Below are 24,263 nucleotides of genomic sequence, written 5' to 3'. Positions count from 1 at the left end.
AGGAATGGACCTCTGGAGGTTAGGTCACCTGGTCCAACCCCCCTGCTCAAGCAGGGATACCCAGAGCAGGTTGCCTAGGACTGTGTCCAGATGACCGTTAAATATTTCAAAGGAGGGAGACTCCACAACCTCTCTGGGCAACCTGTGCCAGTGCTGTCACCCCCAGAGAAAAGAAGTGCTTCCTCGTGTATAGACAGAGCCCCTTGTGTTCCAAAGATGGAACCTCTGTGTGTTGGTTTGTACCCTCTGCCTCTTGTGCTCTCACTGGGCACCATTGAAAAGAGCTTTCCTCTGTCTTCTCTGCATCCTCCCTTCAGGTATTTATACGCATTGATGAGATATCCCCTGAACTTCCTTTTCTCAAGGCTGAACAGTCCCAACTCTTCATCCTCTCCTTTATAGGAAAGGTGCTCCAGTCCCTTGATCATTGGTGTCCCTCTGTTAGACTCTTTCCCATATGTAGAAAAGACCATATAAACCCGTATATAAGCCCATATATGCTTAGCCCATGCCATAGTAAAAGACATAGAAGCATTTAACAAGCTCTAAGAAACCTACACAATGACAAGCTGCAGGTCTCAACTTTGTCCTAGAATACAAGAATACTGCAGTCAGATAAAAGATGTCCTGACAATGAAGTGGCCTGTCACTGCCTGCAGAGCCTGTTGGCTGCCAAACACAGCAATCTGAAAAATATTGGTACTAATACTGCTGTCCCACCACATTCACATTCAAGATCTCACAGGATTTTCTGTTATTTTAGACAGAACAATAACCTCATCTCCTTGTTTGCCTTTTTGGTAATTAATGAATATCCTGGAAAACAGAAACCTCGATCTAAGTTTTTTTCTACCCAAAGTATCCTTGCTATAATCCCTCTATCCTAAGCCTGAAAATGGCAATATGTCTTTACTAACTTAATGGCTAGTACGGAGTTAGTAAATTCTGCTGGCAAAATGAGACAGAAAGACTTACAGCATATTCTTGCAAGGCAAGGAAGTCCTCGGGAAAGCACAGCCACAAGATAAAACGTTCTTTATACTCTTTGCTACTTATCTGTTGTTAAGAAATAAAAGCGTATTTGATGAATACCTTTTTATCAAGGATTTCAAAATTATGTACCCAGCTGGATAAGTATAATTATCTGCATTTAGGACAGAAATATACCTAACTGCTGTGAGAAAAATAGAACATCTGAGCTCAGCACAAGTGTAAATCCCAACAACTTTTATTTAAAATTATTTTGGTAAAAATAACTTATAATTTCTTAAGTTATAAAAATCTAAATGATAAGTAAGAGTAGCCATGTTCCAAAATGAAGTGCAGTCAGCACTAACTGCTTAACAACAGAGAAGGCAGCATAGTCGATTATACAGCAAAGTTATCCTGAATAACACTAATCCCATGACTGGTTGTCATTTTGCACTCTCTTGCAAAAGATATTTTTATGAATTTGAATCTTCTCCGCTTATAAGAATGCCAGAGTGAGCACAAGGCCTTTTGGCTTGCACAGAAAAGATTCTGGCAATGCCTTTGAAACTTTCTGTAAAACATAATTAGCATATATTTATCGAAGTTACTATGTGCAAGTTTATGTATTACATAACAACAGATATTTTGAGAAACCTATAAGCCTAAACTGTTGTTGTTGTTGTTTGTGTTTGTTTCGTTGTGTTTTGTTTGTTTTTTTTTTTTTTACACATTGGTGTCAGCCATGTGTAGTGCTAACCTCCTTTCAGTTTGGTTGTCTGTTGGCAGAGAATGAACTCTTTAATATGATAGATCCAGGACATTAGAGAGAGGTAGGCAGATGTGGCTAGTGGTAGAAGGGTAGAACAGGAGTACTTTTTTAAAGCAGATGAAAATATCCCTGTCCCATTGACATGTACAAGAATTTTTGCTGTAGACTCAGGGTGTTTGGAGAGGACAGTCTAGGGAAAGGAACATGAATATGTGTTTATGTATTGGTACAAGATGAAGCATTCTTTGTTCACATTCCTGTCAAAAAATAAGGCCACAGACATTCTTGTCCTCAAACATCCTTCCCTCTCCATCAGTCATTTACCCAATAAATTCTGTATCCTCTTTCCTGCGCACTTTAAGGAAGGTAACTTTGTTGTGACTTCAACTCCAATTACCTGCCCAAAAATGAACAGAGAACTTCTTGGGACAGGGGCATGGGATGATTAGTATCACACCACAAAAAATATGGGATAGATATGTGTTTAAATATCAAGTACAATTTTGTTGTGAAGCTTAAAAATGTTCTCCTGAGCAAACTCTATTGGCCTTTGTAGACAAGAAGCTCCTAGAAGAAGAAGCACAAAAGACTTTCTACACATGACATCAGTCTAGGGTTTATTTCTTCCGTCAGGAGACTAAAAGACAAGAGAAAATGCTTTAAATGAGTCTAAATTGACACTAATCAGATGGGGTACAGTCAACGTGCACAAAGAGAACCTCTTTTTTTTATTAGAAACAGTTCTGATCAGGCACAGAAGAACAAAGACCAGCTACATTTAATTTGTGGACTAAATTAATATAGGATCCCCCTTTGGCCTGTGACTATTTGGAAATTCTGTTTGGAATTCTGAGCAAAACAGAGTATGCTTTGTTTACTCATAAATCTGTTACTTAGTGGGAAAAAATTTCAGAGCATTTTCAGCCTGGAATGTTGAAAAAAAAAAATGAGGGTTTGAAACCAAGTACAGCCCGGACTTTTAAACCCCAAAAACTCCAAGGGCCTTTTTTTCTGTCATCTAATTCTCAGAAATGGGTGTTCATATATCACCACTATTGCCAGCTTTAGGGACAATATAGCCTGAACTCTATCAGGATGAGAAAGAGTTCTGCCTTAAAATAAAAACATAGGGATCAGCACAACCAGTTTTACATTGTCTCAACTCTTATGCTTAGTGGCTTAGGAGATGGGAAATGCTTTTGTGCGTCTTTGATATGAAAGAAATTATGTTTCTGAATAAGGTAATCTTGAGACAAACCTGCCCTTTGCAGTAATAACTTTCACCTGGGACCATTTTTGGCAAACACAGCACCTGCAGTTTCTCAGTTCATGCAGCATAAAACCTAGCTTGATAACTTCCTTTTAATGTTATCTCTGAAACCCATGCCACTACCTACTAATTAAAAATAGGGAAGTTGGTGGCAAAAGAAATGAGAAGGGAGAAAAAAAGGGAGAAAGTGTAAGTAGAGAACAGAGGGAGTAAATAAAAAATAGCTATCATTTTCCCCTTCTCTTTTCAGAACTTTTTACTCCTTTCAATTTTGTTTAATGATATGGAAATAGTTCCTGTCTCTCCTCAATTTCAACATTATTATTTGAATTACACAAACAGAATACACTCCTCTATTATTATATGGAGATATTAGCCGCCCTGTACTTAAGGTTGCAGCCAGCTCCCATTATAAAGCTCTATTCAACAATCTCATAAATTTGGCAGGAAAAATTGGTCTGGCATGAAAACAGCTATTCTTACCGTGAAGGCTCAGAAGAGCATCTCCAAAAGGTCTGAAGAAGAGCTATCAAATGGTTTGCAGTGTGTGACTCACTCCTGGAAAGAAGAGAGAAATGTAAGAAACTACCTTGAAGCTCTATATGATGTTGGAAGCAGGTCCTGACACCAGATACAGACCTCTTAAAGAAATTGCCTCAAAAAGCCCAATCAAAGTACATTTTAAGTTGAAAATGCTAATACTATGGTATTAGTATTTTGGTAAAGTGGTTTGCAGTGCATGGACAAGAAAACCATATGCTCAAAACTCTATACCGCATGTAATAGATTGGGGAAAAAAAGACAAAGATGAGATATTTGACAGGTGAGAATTCCAGTAGGCCTGTACAAACACCACAGGTGAAGCTGTGTGCTTACTATAAATCTGAGAGGTAATCTGAAATACAACGCCAGTTATACAGTCTTTTACATATCTCAGTCATTTTCTCTCCACAACTGTCTCCCAAAGCAAGGTCTTGCCCATTTCCCCTGACAGAACTGTATAAAACGTGTACCACCTGCTAAAATACAAACAAAACTACTTTTATAACCCGTCTTATCCAGAAACTCTTCATAGGGTGTCTCAGCCTGTTTTTGACAATTCTCTGTCTGGCTATAAAGCCTTAGCTGTCACCCTGGATTTTTCAGACACAAGATGGGCTCTTCTCACCTAGATCTAGACATCTGTCCTATCTGAATTAGCAACGTTACTCTCCTGATATAGCCTACTAGGCATTTACTCCAGGGTGACATGCATTATATCATGGAAAAGACTGTTTCTCTATATTGATTATGAAGAGTCTAGACAGCAATAACAGGCAGATAGATCTGTACTGTAACCATCTCTCATTGGTTATTGATCTGATCTCCCACATTATTCCCATGTGGGAAAACAGGTTAAATTACTATGTAATTTTGATCAGATATCCATTGAATGATTCTCATCCCAAATTATTTTGCTGTTCGCATACTACTAATTTAGATGCGGGTCTACTTTTTCAGTTCTCTCTTAGCATTTGAAATGTATAGCTGCAATGCGGGGCTGTCTCTGGGATTATATATCGCACAAGTTAAGAATTTGCCAGACCCTACTAGAAACAAGGTGTTTAGTATTACCACCTACCTATCAGCCTATTTTTCTTAAAAGCTGTCAAGAGGTGAGTTTAAAGCTTGGTCAGAAACTTAACAGATCCAGGCTTTAAGCCACCAAGGAAGACAGAGAAGCAAGCTCCAAATCATAGAGTACCTAATTGACAACGTCTTAATTTTTGCTCTGAAAATTAGTGCAGATGGTGTCTGTGGGTCAGCTCTGGAAGCAGATAGACCATTCGGCATTGCTTCCACTCCTGCTCGCTCTAAGGCCTGGCACCATGCAGAGACCATTATAACACCCACATCTTGAGGTGACAGAAATGCAGGTGGCAGGGTCTGCAGTGAAAAGAACAGGGCCATTCCTCTTGCTGAAATGATGAGGGTGAAAGCTGTGTAGCCACATCTGCTCCCTGGGCACTCAGATGTAGCAGTTTCCCCGAGTTTCCTACACTTTTTGTGTAAAAAGCATTCCTTTCTTTAACAGGTCATGCCAAGATAAGTTCTGCCAATTTTTCTGGCTGCCTCCTCCATTCTAATTATCTTTTTCTCTATTGGATTAAATCCCAGAAATTTACCTCATCCAAGCTCATCAAGGCTCTTGGTACTTTGTTCTAATAACCATAATTTAAATGACATGCCACTATTCTTTATAGTTCAAAAACTACTCTTAATAAATTGCTCTTTAAAAGGGTGCGGACTGCTTAAGGAAAGTACCAGAACATCAATTTATTCAAATTTTATGTCCCTCGTTTCCAAAGATGACTGCTTATTTTTCCAACCAATATCAATTTATCTTTGTCTGTATAAAAATTTCCTAAATACAAAGTATTTTAGTTACAGATTCAGAGAATTAATGCTATTCCTTCCAAGTAAAGATAATGAATAAATTATACTATTTCTGCAGGGACAGGGAAAATCTTTGTTTTGCGCTTAGAACAATACGATCACAGTCTATCAGTCCCAAGAGTTCTCATAAAATAATGGTTTATCCTCCACTTAAGGCATGTAAAAACGATTGCTGCATCTCCCGGGGAACTTTTCCTGCAATATAGGCACTGCTGTCTCTAGCCAGAGTAGTCTGACTGCTCGGCCATACCATGGTGGTGGCAGCTTCAGCGCTGCTCAGGAGGGTGTCTCTGGTATGCCAAGGAACCTTGGGCTGCTTAACATCATGCTGGAGTTGGGCAGCAACTTGACAGGACTTTTCCGGTGTTAACCTGAACCCCACCTGAGTCCTGTTTTAAACAGTTAGGTTCCTACCCTAAACCCACCATTTGGGGAAAAAATAGCTGCACACCCTGGTACACTCTGAAAACTAATAGAAAGGGAGAATAAATTGAATATGTGTTGGAACAGCCTTACTGTTACCACCTTTCAACTTTCTTATAAACTGAATTATTATTATATGCATAAACAATTGTCCTGTATCTTCAAAACATTAACTGTACTTTCATCCTTTGTTCTGATTGTTTCAAATCTTTCCAGAGAACTGCCAAAAGAAAAGCATACACATGCAAACAGTGAAGATCACAAGGGATGAGAGATCTCTAAGAATTAATTTTGTTCAAGACACAAGATTAATATCATTATTACCTAACAAAGGCATAAAATATTCACAAGTTACTGTGGCTTGAACCAGAGATTAGCTCCTTGTTATCTGAGACAATGAGATAATGTGGTTGAAATACTAAGTACTTAGCATTCTATGTGCTCAGGAGTATCCCATTTAGAGAGAAATACAATGATATTTATGCAAACAGAAATATATCATCTATTTTAAAGTAGATATTCTGAACGTATGATAGGAAAAATTGAATCTGGTGTGCTTAACGTTTTGTTTTGTTATTTGGACATATTTTATTAAAAATAATAAAAAAATAATGACGGTGACCGCATAAATAAAGTTGACCCTTTTCCATTTTTTACAGACTTCAAATATTGTTACCTTCAGATTATTTTTATTACCCACAAGCACAACAACAAACATCACAGAATGATGAAGCAACTATATCTTATCACTGACCATGTAGGTATACATTCAGGCATTAACATAATGAAGACTGGATTGAAATCTTACACCAAGTGTCATGATTTTGCCTATGACGGAATTAATTTTCTTCACAGATGATCATATAACAATGTTGTGTTTTGGATTTTTGATGAAAATAGTGGTAATAACACACGGATGTTTCAGGTGTTGCAGAACAGTGTTCACAGAGCCGAGGACTTTTCTGCTTCTCGTGTTGCCCTGCCAGCGAGGAGGCTGGGGGTGCACCAGGAGCTGGGAGGGGACACAGCCAGAACAGCTGGCCCAGGCTGGCCAAAGGGATGTCCCACACCATGTGGCACCATGTTCAGCAATAACAGCTGGGGGAAAGAAGGGGGGAAGGGGGACGTTGGGAGTGATAGCATTTGTTTTTCCAATAAACTGTTCTGCGTGATGAGCCCTGCTTCCCTGGGAGTGGCTGAACACCTGCCTGCAGATGGGGAGCAGAGAATGGATTCCTTGTTCTGCGTTGCTTGCGCACACAGCTTTTGTTTTGCCTAGTAAACTCTCTTGGTCTCAACCCATGAGTTCTTGCACTTTTACCTTTCCAATTCTTTCCCCCATCCCACCTAGGGCAAATGAGCGAGTGGCTGAGTGGTGCTGAGCTGCCTGCTGGGTTAAACCCCAAGATAGTGCTTTCTTTGATGTTCTTTTGAAGAGCTAAGTATTCACTGTATTCTGAGACTAACAAAAATAGCACTGGTAAAGATAAATTGCTCTTCTTGCTTCTCGGTTACAAAAGTAGATGGGCAGGTAGATACGCAAACAATTACACCTGAAAATCCTATCGATCAGGGAAGACACTGTGACTGAAAGATTAGATTATCTATTTAATACCAGATTAATACTGTTATCCCTGATGAATAGCTGTTGGAGGTTTCAGCCACTGTAAAAGTGTCAGGTACTTCACACATCCCGTGGGCAGATGCCCACTCAGAATCTCTTTATCTGTACACAACCACTTTGCATCACACGTTTGACTTGTCTAAGACATTTCATGGATTTTATATGAAAATAATGCAATTGGTGAGCTGCACTATGGCTCTATTATCCCAGCGCTATGGCAGGGAGCAGAGAGGTGAATTACCTTAGAGGCACTTGCTGGAGACAAATTTCCTACAGAGAACAGAGGTTGGCATCCTATTTCTGTGGGTCCTGGAAAGACCTGCTGATTCTCATCTGTAGTCATGTAAAGGGATTGAGACGTAGCACATTTCCTTTTTGCGGGCAGGATGGCTGCTTCAGGCTTTGGCAGCTTGTCTACTTGACACAAAAGAAATTGACTTCCTCTGATAAAAAGAAACTCAGCTAGCAGAGGTACATAGCAGAGGTACTCAACATAGCAGAGGTACTATACATTGGCACAGGTTTTACCTAGCTGTTGGTATCACAAAGAAATTGAAAAAAAAAAAAGAAATAAAACCCTCAAAATTGTTTCTACTTACGATGCTCATGCTTGGGCTGTGCTTTTTTCAGTCAATAAGAAAAGATACAAAAATAATGAAATCACAATAAAACACTACCATAAATAGAAGAATATCAACGAGAGATTGTTCAGTCTTAATATCCCGAGACATCTATCTCTTAAGAGACATTACTGGACATGCACCACTGATGATTAGGACTTCATTTCTCAGGTGATGTTTTGGTTTTGGTTTTGGTTCTAGTTTTGGTTTTGTTGTTATTGTTTTTTGTTTGTTTGTTTGTTTGTTTTGTGTGTGTGTTTTTGTGAGGTAACAGATCATATGGCTGTTTTGCTCTTTCTTCTTGTATGAGCATAACAGGTCCCTAAAGAGATCACCCTGGGTGTATTTCTTTATTCCTCTTTTCCAGATAGTTAATATCTAATATATGGCTGTTTCACTGAGGTTAGCTAATATGGATTAGCATGATACAGAAACAAAGCTGTATGAAACGCCAGCACTGCTATCAGCCTCACAAAAAGCTGATAATCAGTGATGAAGACATAAGGCACATTATTTCTTTAATGATAAGTTCATGGATTCTGCCTATTTTAAGACTTTTATATTTCTGTTGTCATAACATCTGAACACCTCATTTTGAATACAGGATTGGAAGGGAGTACTTGGATACTCAATGATGTTTATTTCATGAGGCACCAAGAATACTTACTCAATGCAACAAAATACAAGGGTATCTCTAGATCTGTACTAAAAGGCCACAAGCTAGAGTTACAAAGGCATACAAAGAGAACAAGAATGCTTGAGGATGTTGACAAGGCATCAGCAAGATATTTGTAAAATAAAATTCTTAGATGCTGCATCCTGGAAATGGTTTATTTCTCATACTAAAAAAGAAGGCAATAACAAAAATGTAACATACCAATCTGACATGGGGAAAGAGATTCCTACTGTGGCAATTGGCTTAATTCTGAATTAAGGAACCAGGTATACCAGTCAAGTACCTGGAAGTTTTTACTATCACTAAGGCATCTGAAGATTTTCTCTTTTCTCTCAATATTTCTCAAAGTTAGAATGGCCCCAGCTATGGTATAGCTCGGGTCAACTACACTCTTCCAAAAGATTTCTGTGTGTTACTGAGATATTAGCCCAGACCTAAGATGATTCCCAACAATTTGGAAGTGCCTATCCTGTTTTCATAGAACTAACAAGAGAAGGGACCTCTGGAGATTATCTAGTCCAGCCTGACTCAGAGCAGGGTCAGACAGAGCAAGTTGCTCAAGGCTGTGCCTTGACAGGTTTTTAGTATCTCCAGTGATAGAGATACCACAACTCAAAAATCTGTTCTAATATTTGACCACTGTCATATTAAAAAGCTTCTTTCTTACATTTAAAAAGAATGTCCTATGTTTCAATTTTTGCTTATTGCCCCTTGTCAAAAGTGGGCACCATTGAGAAGAGTCTGTCTCTGCCCTCTCTACTTCCCCAGATAACCCTAAACCTCTTCTTCAAGACAAAGAGTCTCAGCTCTCCCATATGTCAAATGCTACAGTTCCTTCATTAGTGGCCCTTTACTGGACTTGCTCCAGTACATCCATGCCTCTCTTGTACTAGCAAGCCCAGAACTGGACACGGCACTCCAGGTGTGGCCTTACCACTGCTGAGTAGGGGGGATCCTGATGGCAATGCTCTTCCTAATGCAGCCCAGTTTCAGAAGACAAGAGAGTTTAGTTGTATAGTTATGGACAAGACTGTGCTAACTTATTTCAAAAGTAGAACACGGGCCTGACACTGTTTAATTTAGTGTGTATCTATAATCATCAAATATTTCTTTGCACTTATACTGCAATTTGCTTCCAAAAATATAGTAAGGAAGCAGGAAGTTTTCAAATAAAAAGTCAAAAATCACTGAGGAATTCAGGGGAATATCATGGATTTCAGGGATTCTACAAAGTAAATCCCATTGCATGACATAGGCATAGAAAGTAAAGAAAAATTTTGCTTTGTCTCCCATTTACAATCAGTCTGTTTCAGACAGTTAAGGTGTGTGGAAGATATTAATGTTCAATGCTATTTAGCTTTTCTGTAGACCAGCTGCTTCAATACCATTTAAAGATTTGTACACATATTGAATTTTAGCTGCCTCTCAAAAATAAATGCAAGAAGTCTATGTCTGTTTTAGTGTGATAAGATGTTGCCAATGATTTGGTAAACAGCACTGCTTTGGTCTGAAAAAAAATCCAACTCTATTCAACATGTTGTACTTCACCTTGTTATCTCACATGTCTTAAGCAATGCTGTAATCAGTTCACGTATCGCTCTGCTAAACCCCAGTAAGAATAAATAAATTAAATGATCTTTAATCTTCAGATTAAAATTGTTTTTTTACGAGTTCACAAACTTTACCTCTCGTTCCTACTGTTTTTTTGTTGTTGTTTGTTTTGTTTTGTTTTGTTTTTCCTCAGCAGGGACAGAAGATCCTGAGAACCTCCCATTTAAATTAAGCTGCAATTTACGGTCATGGAGTTTGTAATATAATGAGATCTAAATTGCTGGGAAACTCCTCTGGCACAAACAAAATTAAAATAGGTAACACTGAGAGACTTCTAAGAGCATAATGAAAGAATCAGAAAAGAGGCTTTCAAAATGGAACTTCCTACTTTTTGGGGAATCTTTTACACATTGCTAAGAGTCACTAATTTCTCTCTGCTTTGCCTAGAGAAAGAGCTGAGAATACACCACAGACAACATCAGCTTAAGGTCTGTGAAAAACTGTGCATTCATCTTTATCAGGTAGATTTAAAATGATATAATATAAAAACATTATTATCATTATTAATATTATTATTAATAATAATTAAGTTTCTAAGAAGCCAGGCAATGGGAAAACTGGATGGGTCTAAGGGTGACCTACAAAAAGTTGTGTCTTCTTGTTAATTTAAAGTCTAGAAAACAGGAATGTGTTTTTCTCAGCTTCAAGGACACAGACACTTGAGATAGGGCTGCACCATTAAATACCTCTTCAAGTTGAAATCCAGATCCTTCTTCTAGAATGCAAATCTAATGAACACTCTTTTTATCACCTAAAGAAAGATAAAGGTGTTTTTCACAAAGACTCATTTGATCCTACCAAGGTAGTTCTTCCAGTCTCCCTCTCCAGGCACCCTCTACATGAGAAATAAGTTGTTCCCGATGGGTAGTTTAGCACATAAACCTAATATACTAAATGTACTTTCTACATTTTGGAAGACTTTCTTTCTACATTAACTACAGAGACAGCATGGGGGACTAGATGGGAGTAGTAAAGAGTCAGAAGCAGATATAAGCAAATATAATCAGTCCAGAACCAACAGTGTTGGCTGGACCATGAGATGTTATCTCCAATGCTAGCTCAGTAAGTAACTAAAATTATCCCTAAATAGGTGAGCCTAGCTAGTCTTTATGAATATGTATTTTGTCTTTTCATGACTGGCTTGTAGTTATAGCATTTATTTACCCAGTATGCAAGAGACTGAGTTCTAGGCTATTTTCACCCTAGAGAGATTCAAGCCCGCATCTGCTATATCAGCCACATTAAAAAATCACAGAATAAAACCAACAAAAGCAGCAAGAATCAGAACCCCGCTATTTGCTGAAAATTTCCAATAGAAATTTTTTATTACCAAGTGTTGTATGCAAACTACTGGGAAAGGGGAAAAAAAAAAAAAAGGAAAGAAATTAAGATTTTTTTTTTTTTTTACCAAGCACACAAGTTAAATTCTGAAGTTCTCCTCTGCAGAATATCAGACACTCTGTCTTAATGAAAGTGATAGGAACTTTTCCAAGGCATGACTGTCATTCATATCATTAAACTGAAAGAAGGAGAAAAATCAATATGGGCTTCATAGATCTGCTGTACAGATAAGTAGGTCATCCCCCTCTCAATCTCAGAGCTTGTCAATAGGGTTGGTTGTATCATTAGTCAACTACAAGAACAATGCAATACTTTCAGAAGAGTAAGAATGGGAGTCGTAAGTACAGACTGGAAAATTTACCTAGTAAATCGGAACTTCAGAAGTCCATACAAAAAGGTTATGAGCTAGGTAAAAAAGTTATTGTCATTTACAAGTGGGGATTTTCCGAAGTGGAAGAGAAAATTTCCCAAAGCCAAGAGTAATCCAATGTGAAAGTTTGAGTCATTCTGCCCAGTGCCAGGTAGAATAGGCAACATGAGCTCTCCAGCACAATGGATCTGACCATATTAAATTAATGTACTAAAATCCTGTCAGAGTATAGGTTTACTCTGGTGGGACATTCATAGAGCCTTCATTCTAGAAACACTTAAGTGAAAATGAAAAAAATAGCAAGGAAACTGTTTTCCACTTTAGCAATGATCAAGAATGATAAATAATGGAACCAGTTCTTTGGAGAATACACACAGACACACCACAGCCTTTTCCACAAACAGAAAAGCAAAAGCAAGAGCCCTAAAAGCTGCAGAAAGCATGCTCCAATTTAATTTCACTGCATCATAAAGAACTTCCTAAAATGCAATTGTCATTGAGATAAAATGTTTGAGTGATCCTTTTATACCCTGTGTTCTTAGTTGTATCTCACAGTCTCAGTGCAGACTAGTCATCTGTAACAATGCTTTGCAGAAAAAAAAATAGTCAGATATGATGAAAAATGGAAAATCACAAATAAGAAGCTGACCATACTCATTTGAATTCATGCAGGCTTTGTTGTTTTTTTCTCATTCATTAATGAATCCATAATTTCAGAAGTTTAATCTCTTTTTTTTCCCCTCCTTTCCTTCTTCCCTCTTTGTGAGTTTTAACTATTATTGACTAGTGCTTATCTGAAGAAAACATAATGCAGACTGAATTTCTGTGCTTACAGCCAGTTTATATTGCATACAGTAGAGAGAGCAAATTCTGCTCACTTAAAACTTCACAGTAAATTGAAAGACCCTCAACAATATGCCCATCAAGGAAAATGATGTTATCATCAGACTCAGTAACTAGATATTTCTATGAAGTACATGGGCTGTAGTGCCCACACCACCCATTTACTTTCCTATTGCAATGCACAGAGCAAAAAGGTCATATGCTACTAGAAAAATGGTTTAGTAAGAGGTGAAGGTGATACTATAAAGTATGCTCTTTATTCATAATGGCACTGTTTACAGATGTTGCAATCAAGAACAAAACAATAAACTCTGTGTATCACACAATGCAGTTTTAAATCAGCTATCACAAGCTGTAACAAAAATTTCTTTACACAGGAAAACACAGCATGATTGCTCAGTTATATATATCTGGTACAGTAAAAAAGTGAACTGGTAGAATTTCAAACTTAAATAAAAGCTTTAAAGTTGCTTTACAAAGAATAAGATTAATTAAGAAATTCTAGACTAGAGAAAAGTTTCTTGATAAGAGTTTACAATAATGGGAATATCTATATAGTAAGAGCATACCGTGATGGTAGTCATTAAATATTTTCAGATTCAGTGCTGTTTGGGAAATCCTAACTAAACTGAACATTTGCAGTTAAAAAGAAATTTCTATGAAATAATCATAATGTGACAGCAAAAAGGTACAAGACTCAAACACATTCCATTTTAATATTTCACATAATCTTAGTTACTTCCCAAGAAAATGCACTTTTTATAGGCAATAAAAATCATAAATTTATACTTTATATGATATTCTCATCTTCTGTTTAGTCTACCCTTAATCTATTCACTTTGTATCTTGCAGTACTAAAATATTTCTAGCTTTAGTTTCTTCATTTAATACATTCTAGTCAGGAAACTCTTTATCACTTACCTATCAATATATTACTGGCTTTTTTTCTAATGCAACACTTATTTCTCATTAAACCTAGTGCAATATCAGAGTCAGCTCTATCGCAGAAGCTGATACAATTTCTCTAGTTCCCTTTATATAATCCATTTCAAATTTACTGTTTTGTCCACTGAAAGACAAACAAGTCATTGTCTCTCTCTAGAAGGAATTTAATTCTTTATCACTCTCACCACAATTTTAAGCAATATAACCTTCTGAAAGGTCATTTTGCGCAAAAAAAAAAAAAAGTCAACAAAATGGTTTTAGGTAGTCCCTAAAAGATGTCTGATAATAATCATGGCTGCAGATTTCAGGATTTTTATTAAAAACTGTTTCACATAGAAAGATCTGTTGTTTTTTTAAAGAGCAAGATATGAATTGTTCCTCTGAATCTCTTTAATCTTGAAATTTAAGTAGTAAATATTCCATTATTCTCTACTGGTTCACTAATATCCTCTGCTGTTCCCTTGCCCAAGCAAAAATTCCTTGATGCCTGCCTTTGCAAGATGGCCAACCATTGTTCTTAAAAATTTATCATAGCTATTCACTCAAATATTATAAGCTTTTCAGGCTGACAATAAGCTTTTTATTCCATCTTGACGTCAAGTAGGAAAGAAATTCCACAGTACCTTTTGTTGTGTAGGGTATTTCTTACCTGACAAGGGAATTCTTAAACACAGTAATCATTTTTTGTACTTACTACCTGGCATTTTTAGTGATTGAAATTTTTACTACTTGGCATTTGCTTCTTTACAGGTACCTTAGTGAACTGACATTCATATAATTTCTCAAATTCTGTATAGAAATAATTTCACTTTACCTATTTATTTATTTTTTCAGTGGAGTATGATACATGACGAAGGGCATCCAAGTAAATCCATAACTAAATAAAATAATAAAAAAGTAAAATAAAATAAAATATAATCTGAGGTTCTGAAACACAGGGAGAGGAAATAGGAAAGAAATCTGTACCAGGCATTAGCAAAGAAATTTCACTGCCCCATGTTACTGATTTTCCTGTCAGTACAACAAGGAAAGATGAAATTCAGAACCTTGGTTATCCACAGCTGTGCAGTGCAATTAGCACCATTCGTAAGACTGAGCAAGCAGAGACAATCCAGCCATGTGGCACTCTGACTGTCTGAGCTCCTTCCTCCTTACCTTTTTCTGGATGACTATAAAAACATGTTCCGATTATTACAGTCTGTTTCAGTGGCATTCAGCTGGCTACTGTTTAATACAGGCTGTCAACTTTATGATTCTACATAGGGGGTTGTTTGTGCAGATGACTGCATTTACAGAAAAAAAAAAAAAAAGAAAAAAAGCATACACTCCATGTGGCTTTTAAATTCAATGGAGTGAAATTACTTTTTCTGGAAATATGCATTCTGTAAAAGCAATCACTTACCTTGGACTGTGTTCACAAAAATAAAATAATAAATCAAAAACTTTTTTTTCTCATTTATATAATTTCTTTCACTTGGTGTAACAGCAAAATTATAAAACCTTATTTAAAATAACTGAGTCAGACTAGTATGGGATTAAATTCTATGGGGGATGAAAGCATTCTTCACTTTCATCTGATTCCTAAAACCTGAAGCACAGAATGATTTCAGATAACAGGCTTTCAAGTGAACATGAGAAAGGAGAATGAAACATTGCCTGAAGAAAAGCAGAAATCTTTGTGAGAAAGTTCAGCTACTGCTATGCTTAATGAAAGATATAACCCAATTAGTAATAGCAGAAAGAATGAATAATAACATACAGTGTGTGATTCAGTGATATATGTTGGACTTTAATTGTTCTTCTATTCAAGGCAATAGTAAATATTCCCTTGGCTTTATGGCAGTAGAACAGCCATAAAGACACTCGTGTGTCTGACACAAAAATAAAATGGACAGCATAGATTGTCCTAAATCATAACCAAACTGAGAATGTAATAGCTTTGTATAACTTGCTCATTTGTCTCCTCTAGAGCAAGTGGTTTCTACTTGTTTTTAATGATCTCTGGTTCTAATCTCCCAATAAAAGGCATCAGAGTGGGACCACAGATTAGTTTTTGGTAACCAGCAATACGATTTCCAATATGCAGTTTGAAAGAATTGCCAGCACATTCTATCTTTCAGCAAGGCTGTCCACTTTCCTACTTCAGGTACTTCTTGCTTATGAATCACTACTCACCTAAGCAAATCTTGTAGCTGATTTGTCCTCTATGTGCACAGAGTTATAAGAAGTTACTCAGTCAAAAAACATGTCTTTATTTTTCATATAGAAAAAGTAATCTTAAGTGAATCTTTAAGAGCTGTACTGCAATTTATCAGTCTCTTTCATAGGGTATGAACCATGCAGAAGAAACAGTTCATTCCTGTTTTGCCTTTGGTCTATCCCGTGCAATCTACAAAAATCACAAACAATGATCTGCCCTTCAACTATTAAAGTATGAAATGACTGTACCTACAGGAGATGTATTCATTTGAGTAAGTTTGTATTAGCAGCATGACATGAAAATTGTAAGTCCCTGCATACTTTACACTGAGCGTTTTTCTGAAAAATAAATCTCTCTTCAGTATCAGACAAAAATAAATAAATAAATAAATAAATTGAACTTAAGTTAATCACTAGCAGGGCTAGCAGGACCTGTAATGAGCAGCCCCAGCCCAGTATCTACTCATGGGTTGGATCCCACCAGCAAGACAAGTGTCATCTGTGCAGCAAGGATATCACACCTGATTGCAGTGCTGAACCCTAACAGGCTTATTCAGGCTGCTACTTTTTCCTTGTTTCTCAAGTCCAGATATGGTACCATCCACTTTTAAACATAATTCGTGACAGACACTAGGGAGTTAACAACTCAAGGCTAAACAATCTGGCAAGCTGAACGTGCTTATTTCATTTGAAAAGACTGATATTATTCAAACATTTAATCAAACAATTCAATCATAGAGCCAACATCTTTCAAAAACATCCTGGAAAACAGCCATAAATGCTTGAAGCACAAGGAAAAATACATTAAAAATTATATGCTTGTGAATGGGTGGGAAGAATTACTTTATTCCAGATACGCTTCTCTTATATCACTTTTTTTCATATAATTCAAAATTAATAGAATGACACTACACACAGGGTTTACATGGTTTTACCCACTAAATATTTAATAAAATGTGACTCCAAATAAAGAAGAAAAAATCTTAGAAGCTCTGTTGGATAAATTTACACAGTACACAGAACCATAAAGATATACAAGATAACTTTAAATGAACTGGTCTGAGTATGTGAATCTAAAAATCTGGATTCACAGCCACCCAGTTTGATTTTCTAAAATGTTCCTAATGGATTAAACAAATCAGTCTGAAAAACACACCATACTCACACAAGCATGCAGGCAGGTTTTCAACATCCATTCTAGTTCACTCAAAGTTATTCTCAAAGTTATCCATGCTGGTGTCACTCTCAAATATTGAAATTTTAACATGGTAAAAAGCCCACTGAAGCTTTAGAAAATATATCTATTGATTTGGGATTGGTGTTGGTCTTTCTCTCCAGTATGTAACTATAATAAAGAAATATTTTAGACATTAAAAGCATCATCAATAATTCAGTGTATGAAAAACATGAACTTCAAACTTTAACACTGGAGAGAATAAATGGCCAAGTGTTTCAAATGAAAGAAGAAACATGCCTTAATCAAGCTAGAGCACCCATTTTAACAGAATGCACAGCAAATGGCTAGTCAGTGGAAAGCCCATTAAACACAATCAGGATTAGTTTCTTAGCGTTGACAGCCATAAAACATTGTGCTCAGACAGAACATAGCACTGAGAGCAAAGATGGGTTCTGCAATTGCTCTAAAATATCATTGACAACATCAGAGCATGGCTTACTCCTTCTGATAGGTGGCTTTAACTGATGGGTGGCTTTAATGCTAAGTTAGAAGATGACACATGGGTGCCAGGAAGAACATTAGGGAGCCACAGCCACAGAAACTAAGTACCAATTGTGTTGAGTTTCCAGTCTTGCTTTTGCAACTGCTTTTCTTTAAACAGACATCCAAAAAAAAAGAAAAGAAAAAAAAAAAAAAAAGAGAGACTGACCTGGTGACAGAACAGCAAAACTGGTCAATGAGCTCTACTAATGGAGGATTCAGATCATCTGCCTAAAATGTAAGGACATACTGGGCCATACTTATCATAATCAGCCACAACGATCATGTTGTGGCGCAATCCTTCAAGCAAAATCTAGAACAAACTAACAGGCAGACTTGAGGCACTGTCAAAAACAGTGAAGGCTGGTGTGAAGCGCACCATGCAGCAATCAGCGGTGATGTACCTTAAGCTGCAGCAGTTACAATTGGATATCCACATAGATAAATACCAAAAGAATAAGGGAAGAAATACAGCACCTCATGAAGAACAGATCCCCAAAAGGAAAATCTTGACTTGCAAGATCACTGAAATATTAGAGACCAAGCGGTACTTCCACCTAAAAATGACAATTTGTTCAAGACCATTTATAGATATGTGAAATACTCTGCAATGGTTAACAACTACACATCAGGTTGGTAAAACAGATTCGTGGTTGTTGTTTGGTATTTCCATAAAAGGGATAGTAACAAAATCACTACTAGCACAACACAAAAACTGGTTTAAAAATAGCAGAACAGGCAGTGTTCAGAATCAGCTACACAAGGAAAACCACACCAAGGAGAAAGTAAAAAAATTATGTAGCAATAGGAATTCATCTATCTGAACAGCAACATTCTAGGTAAATGAAGAGATCAATAAGAAGTGGCATTACAGACAAGAGAAGCTGAAAGTAAAGATATACAAAACACATCTGATTTTTTTAAACATAATCTTTAAATCTCAAACATAATCTTACTATTAACATGCAGCTATGAGAGCTGAAAAACAAATATTAGTGATGAAATCGGAGCCTTTTAACTACAAATTGCTAAGAGGAGAGCTGGGTGCCAGAGAGAAAGACTTTGCCTTTCAACAAAGAGAAATGAGAAATTACCAACCAGATGGCTGTCTGCACCAGAAAGTGGGACTGGAATTATTTGGGGCATATATATCACATGCTTAACACGAAAGTGTCCCCCAGTCAACTTGTTAAATGGAAACCAGCTGATATGAAGGGAAACAAAGACAAGGAGCATTTTATGAAGAGCCATTAGCAGAAATGGCACAGCACATTAGTCAGCCTCAGCTCTACGGAGAAGGCAGGAGCAGTATGAAATGACCCAGAGGAATGGGAGGGATCTGTGTACCAGTGCTGGCACTGAGCAGGATTTTGACAATGAGTAATTACGTACCAACTTTCAGGTAACAATCTTTGTGTCTGCCAAGTGTTTTATATAATACAAAACAGCACTGAGAAACAACTAGCATGTGTTTGTGGCTCAACATTGCAGTAAGAGACAATGTTTCACAAACTCTTTTTTAAGTTTTCCTATGAAATGCAGCATGACATGTTAAATCAGGATGCATCCATCAGATCAGAGCATGCTTCATTATAAGCACTGGCATTGCATGACGTTCTTTTCTCTGACCCAGTGTAATTGTCACAATCTGTAACCAGTCATGCAAAACATTTCAAACAAATGTGTTTGTAAACAAAAGACTTGATGGTTCACTATTATTCAGACAGCTGGTGTGCTACAAGAATCTCTTTGAACATGAAAATAAACAGTTTTGCTGCTAACTGATTGTTAGGTCCAAATCTCACCTTGACTGCTCAGCTACCAGATGCAGCAGATTAGCTTTACATTAAATAAAGCAGAGTTGTCCCAAGCAGAGGTTTCAGTATCCAACAGTGCAAATTGTTATCTCTTCTTTGGGGGGGCGACCATTTCTTACTCTCACTCTGCCAGCCCAGTACAGGTTGTGACTATACTTGCATGCATATGCTAATTCTGAGTGTATTTGCATGCTGTGATGGTGTCTCCATTCATTTAAATAAGATAACTAATTAGGTGAACATACATTTTCATTTTAAACTTTAGCCATTCATGAGCTGGTCATTTTTTTAATGAAAACTAGAATGTATGGCTCTTTCTTCATAGTTTCATCATCAGTTCCACCTGAGAGAACAGTCAGATAAAAGGAAATTAAAACCAATTGAAAGAAGAATGTATATTTGCTCTTTTAATTCTTTTTCATCTTGTAATTTACTTCTAAAAAATGCCTTAACTTTTATAAAATCTAGGAGCCAATAATGTCTTCAAGATATAAATTCAGTTACACATCATTAAAAAAATCAAAGAGGTAAACTGCAACTATTTCAACTCTTGCAACTCTCCCCCTCTGTTCTATCTATTCACTCTTGCAAGTATTACGTTTTTCCCAGTCCACCTACTCAGTAACTCTCAGATGCATCTGATACACAACAGAGCAGCATGTGCATTGCACAGCATATGTAGCAAGTGGTAAGCATTTAAAGTGCTGTCAGTAGGCACACATTTTTTCTTTGTGTGTTCAAACATATTTAATGCCAACCCTCTGCAGGCACAAACTGCCATGCACTGAAAGTGGCAGGACTATCAACATCATGCTACGAAATACTTTTGTTCTCTTTCCATATACCTTGTTAATTCATTTGGTGGACTATTATCTCCCCTACATTTTTACCTCCAATAAGGTCACTTTTTTTCCCTAACACCTCTACTTAGAGAAAAACTTGAACACACTCCAAAACTGCTACATTCATGCAATAAATCATGACATACAGACTCTAAACTACTACCAGACTAGTAGCATTGTAAGTATATTGGCCAGCAGAAGCTACTTCCCTTGATATATATTTTTTAATTTATTTATTGAAGACTATTATATATATTATTAAGATATTTATATTAAGACTCTTGTAGGAGATTAATGCAATATTAAAGATGAAAGATGTTTTGATTTCAAGCTCATCTATTTGGCTCAGTGTTTCAAAATACAGAATACAACTAGGACATGTAATTTCTGCATGTGTTATTTATTTTGCTATTTTGGAGTGGCTGTCAAGAGTCTCACTTACTTTTCTTACCACAATTAATCAACCAGTCAGCCTTAATTAGTTGGGAATACCCCGGTGATCAACATCAATCCAGACTTACAGGCTGAAAGCAGTGGGCAAAGAAGCTCTCTCTCTCTCTCTTTTTTTTTTTTTTTTTTAAGAAATTAAAAAACAAACAAACAAACAAAAAAACTCTGTAGTTAGTATTTAACTAAACCTAAAGGAGATTTGGCTCAAATATAGGCTCAAATATAAAGGAATGGTGTTATGCCCTGGAGGATTATAGAAGGATTTATACCCTTCCTAACAGTTACATATTTACCATTATAACTCAACACATTCCTGTTACGCATATGAAAGGTTGGTGGTTTTTTTTTAGTCTGTCACATTTTTTCTTCAGTCACACCTCTTGGCAATCAATTATGTATGTTAATTACAGTCCATCCAGTAAAGAGACCTTTCTTTAGTTTTAAATAAGTTGCTTTTCAATTTCAGTAGAAAAACCTTGTTTTTGTATAATGAAACAGGCTAAATGGGAATTACACTTCCATTTTCTCCATGCCATTTATTGTACTGCATATCATATGGCTTCCCTCACTTGCTATAGCTTAATTTATCTTTCAGTATTGTTTGTTGCTAGCACACTGCAACAACCTCAAGAGCAAACCTTTGTAGCATCTTTTCCAGTGTTAAAGTGTGGAGAGACAGAGCTGTGGGCTGACTCCATTCTCTCTTGGATTCACTTAAGCCACAGAAGAATGACTGCTTTATTATTAGACACTAGTGATTATAGTACACTGCAAAGGTGTTAGAGACAGGGGTTGGTATCCTCATCAGGAAAAAATGTGAAAAGTATTGTCCAGTTGATTAAATTCCAATAAAAGTTGCAAATTGCAAGATCTGCCTTTGAAAGGTCATCAAGATGTATTATAAGGATTCTGAATGAATCCCCAGGATGCATAATTAAGCAATCAGATACATTGTATTATCCATTTCCATAAATTAACATCTGAATCAGAACAGTATTTTCAGCCAGTGTGTCACAGAGGAAAATGGAAGATCAAGGGAGCCACTCACCAATCAAAATCCTTCACTTTCCTCAAAGCAGTCCTTTTTGTAAGGTTAACATAGCATTAACATTGATGGAATCATACTTTTACTTATTCTAGCCGATAACAAATACTCTTCCATTGCATGTCATAGCCAGTCAGTAGAATCTTGCTTCTGTTCTACAGTTCTGTGTGCCCAGTTTTCCTTACACCCATAGTTTGGGTTCCAGTTGATGAGGGAAAAAAAAGGCTAAAGTATTTTCCACTATGCCTTTATTGCTTAATTTTAAAAATTTTATTCCCACTTGCAATTTCCATTATCCATGCAGTTTCCGCTACATATGCGAAAAGAACTTTAAGACATTAACATTAGACAAAAGTTTTGTCAGTATAATCTTTGCATTCAAAACTGTTAAAAATGTTTATTGCATATAATTATTATATTTCTGATGCCTGATTTTCCATAGAATAGTAGGTTTCATAAAGTTTCTGACCATTTTTTGTTGGTGGTAGTAGTGGTTTGTTTTTTTTTTTTTGGTTTGGTTCTTTTTTTTTTTTTTTTGCCTATAGAGGCTTCCCTTGTGTTACATATCATTATCAAAAGTAAAACTGACAAAAAGTGCAGATGTAAAATGACACCTGTGTCAGCCTTCAACAAAAAATAGTTCTAAATGAAGCATAATAACAACAACCACGGTATGCTACCCACCCAGTAACACAGAAACATAACCTCTAGCATCTTTGGATAAAGCTATAGTTTGCTGTAGAGATTCTACATTTGTAATTATTACATATATCAGGTTAATATGATAACTAGATCACAAATTACAGGCAACCAGAAACAGTAAATAACTATCATGCCTTTAAACAGAATGTTATAAAAATAATATAATCCTACTTTAAAATTATGCGGGAGTACATGATCTGTTCTGAAATCATATATTTCTTCACAAGTAATTCCTTGATATAATGGTAATATGAGTTCTGAAAGGTCTCTTCCACTTTTAGTGGCAATTAATTTGGAGAGGGGGCATGTGTATGCCTCTTTAGAAAAAAGGACAGTGCCATTTCAGTATCCCTATGGCTTACAGACAACCCTTTAGGTCCTTCATGACAGCATGGCTGGTTAAAGGAAATTTTTGTTTAACTTCCCATTGCATGGCTTTGTCCCACAGTCTCTGCCTCTTCCCATAGCTTCTGACAGTAGCCACAGGCCTCATTTCTCGGTGTCCCACAGACACCCCTTGTAGGCAACTTCTGATGTTGTGGCAAGCCATGGTAAATTCCTTACAGATAGATGAATGTCTTTGGACTGGCTTTATACAAGGAATAATTTAATCACAACACTGTTTACTGAGGAAGCTGCCAGCTACTCATTAGCTGTTCAAGATAGCAAAGATGCAGCATGGTTAACAAGTTAACTGGGATCTGTTTTTTAATGAGAGAAAAGATTTTGCTGCCTATTCAAAGGAGTGGTGCCCTTACGTAGCTGAGTTAGTTGCTAAACAGAAATGAGATGGAGACAATTTTTGCTCGTGCCTTATACAACAGACAAAAGCAAAAGTATTAAATGATATTATCTTTGGGAAAAGGAGCAATTATTCTATTTTAATTTTATATTCCTATTAGTTTTCCTCTAAAAAAAAACAAAAAACAGTTAAATGATATTACAACCACACATTTATGAAAGTACAAGCAGTAATATGGTAATAATGAAATCTTTTTTAAAAAAATCTATAATAAATTCCACATTCCTGGAGAAGTGAAAGTTGAGGGGGAAGCCTAATAGCAGCCTTCTAATACTTGTGAGAAGGTTATCAAGAAGATGAAGCAAGGCTCTTCAGTTGTGCATGGTAGGAGGACAAGTGACAACAAACACAAAAGGAAATGAGAGAGGTTCATAGTGGGTATAAGGAAAAACTTTTTCACCGTAAAGACAGTCATGCAGTGTAGCAGGTTGCTCACAGAGGTTGTGCAACCTCCAGCCTTGAAAGTTTACAAGATCCAACCAGATAAAGCCCTGAGCAACCTGGCAAGTCCCCTTTGCTTGGCTGCACTGGGGACCTCTCCATGTCCCTTCCACCTTGCTGTGATCCTATGAAAGAACAACAAAGATTAACAAAGGTGTACACATCTTGTAATTTTATTGCTGTTTAACTGGAGCATACATTAACATAAGCAATTTCTTGCAGACTATGTGGCAAGGCAGACTTTGGGAAAAATTTCTTTTCTGAAAAAGAAAAAGAAAACGCCAAAGGAAGGCATTTCAGACCAAAATTGTAATATGGAAAAACACTGGAACATTTGTGTGAAGAGCT

General features: G+C 36.7%; 1 long non-coding RNA gene across 1 annotated transcript in view; it reads right to left on the bottom strand.

The window, feature by feature from the left end:
* LOC106030480 (uncharacterized) overlaps positions 1-24,263 on the bottom strand; it is a 62,509-nt gene that overhangs the window by 9,785 nt on the left and 28,461 nt on the right. The window contains exon 4 of the long non-coding RNA XR_001203774.3: positions 3,495-3,569. This is a non-coding gene — a long non-coding RNA (uncharacterized lncRNA). The remainder of the gene's footprint in view (positions 1-3,494; positions 3,570-24,263) is intronic.

The sequence above is a fragment of the Anser cygnoides genome, chromosome 3 (assembly GCF_040182565.1).
Source record: "Anser cygnoides isolate HZ-2024a breed goose chromosome 3, Taihu_goose_T2T_genome, whole genome shotgun sequence".
In the NCBI taxonomy this organism is placed as follows: Eukaryota; Metazoa; Chordata; class Aves; order Anseriformes; family Anatidae; genus Anser; species Anser cygnoides.
Note: the sequence above shows the minus strand (reverse complement) of the source record. Positions and strands in the feature narration are given on the sequence as shown.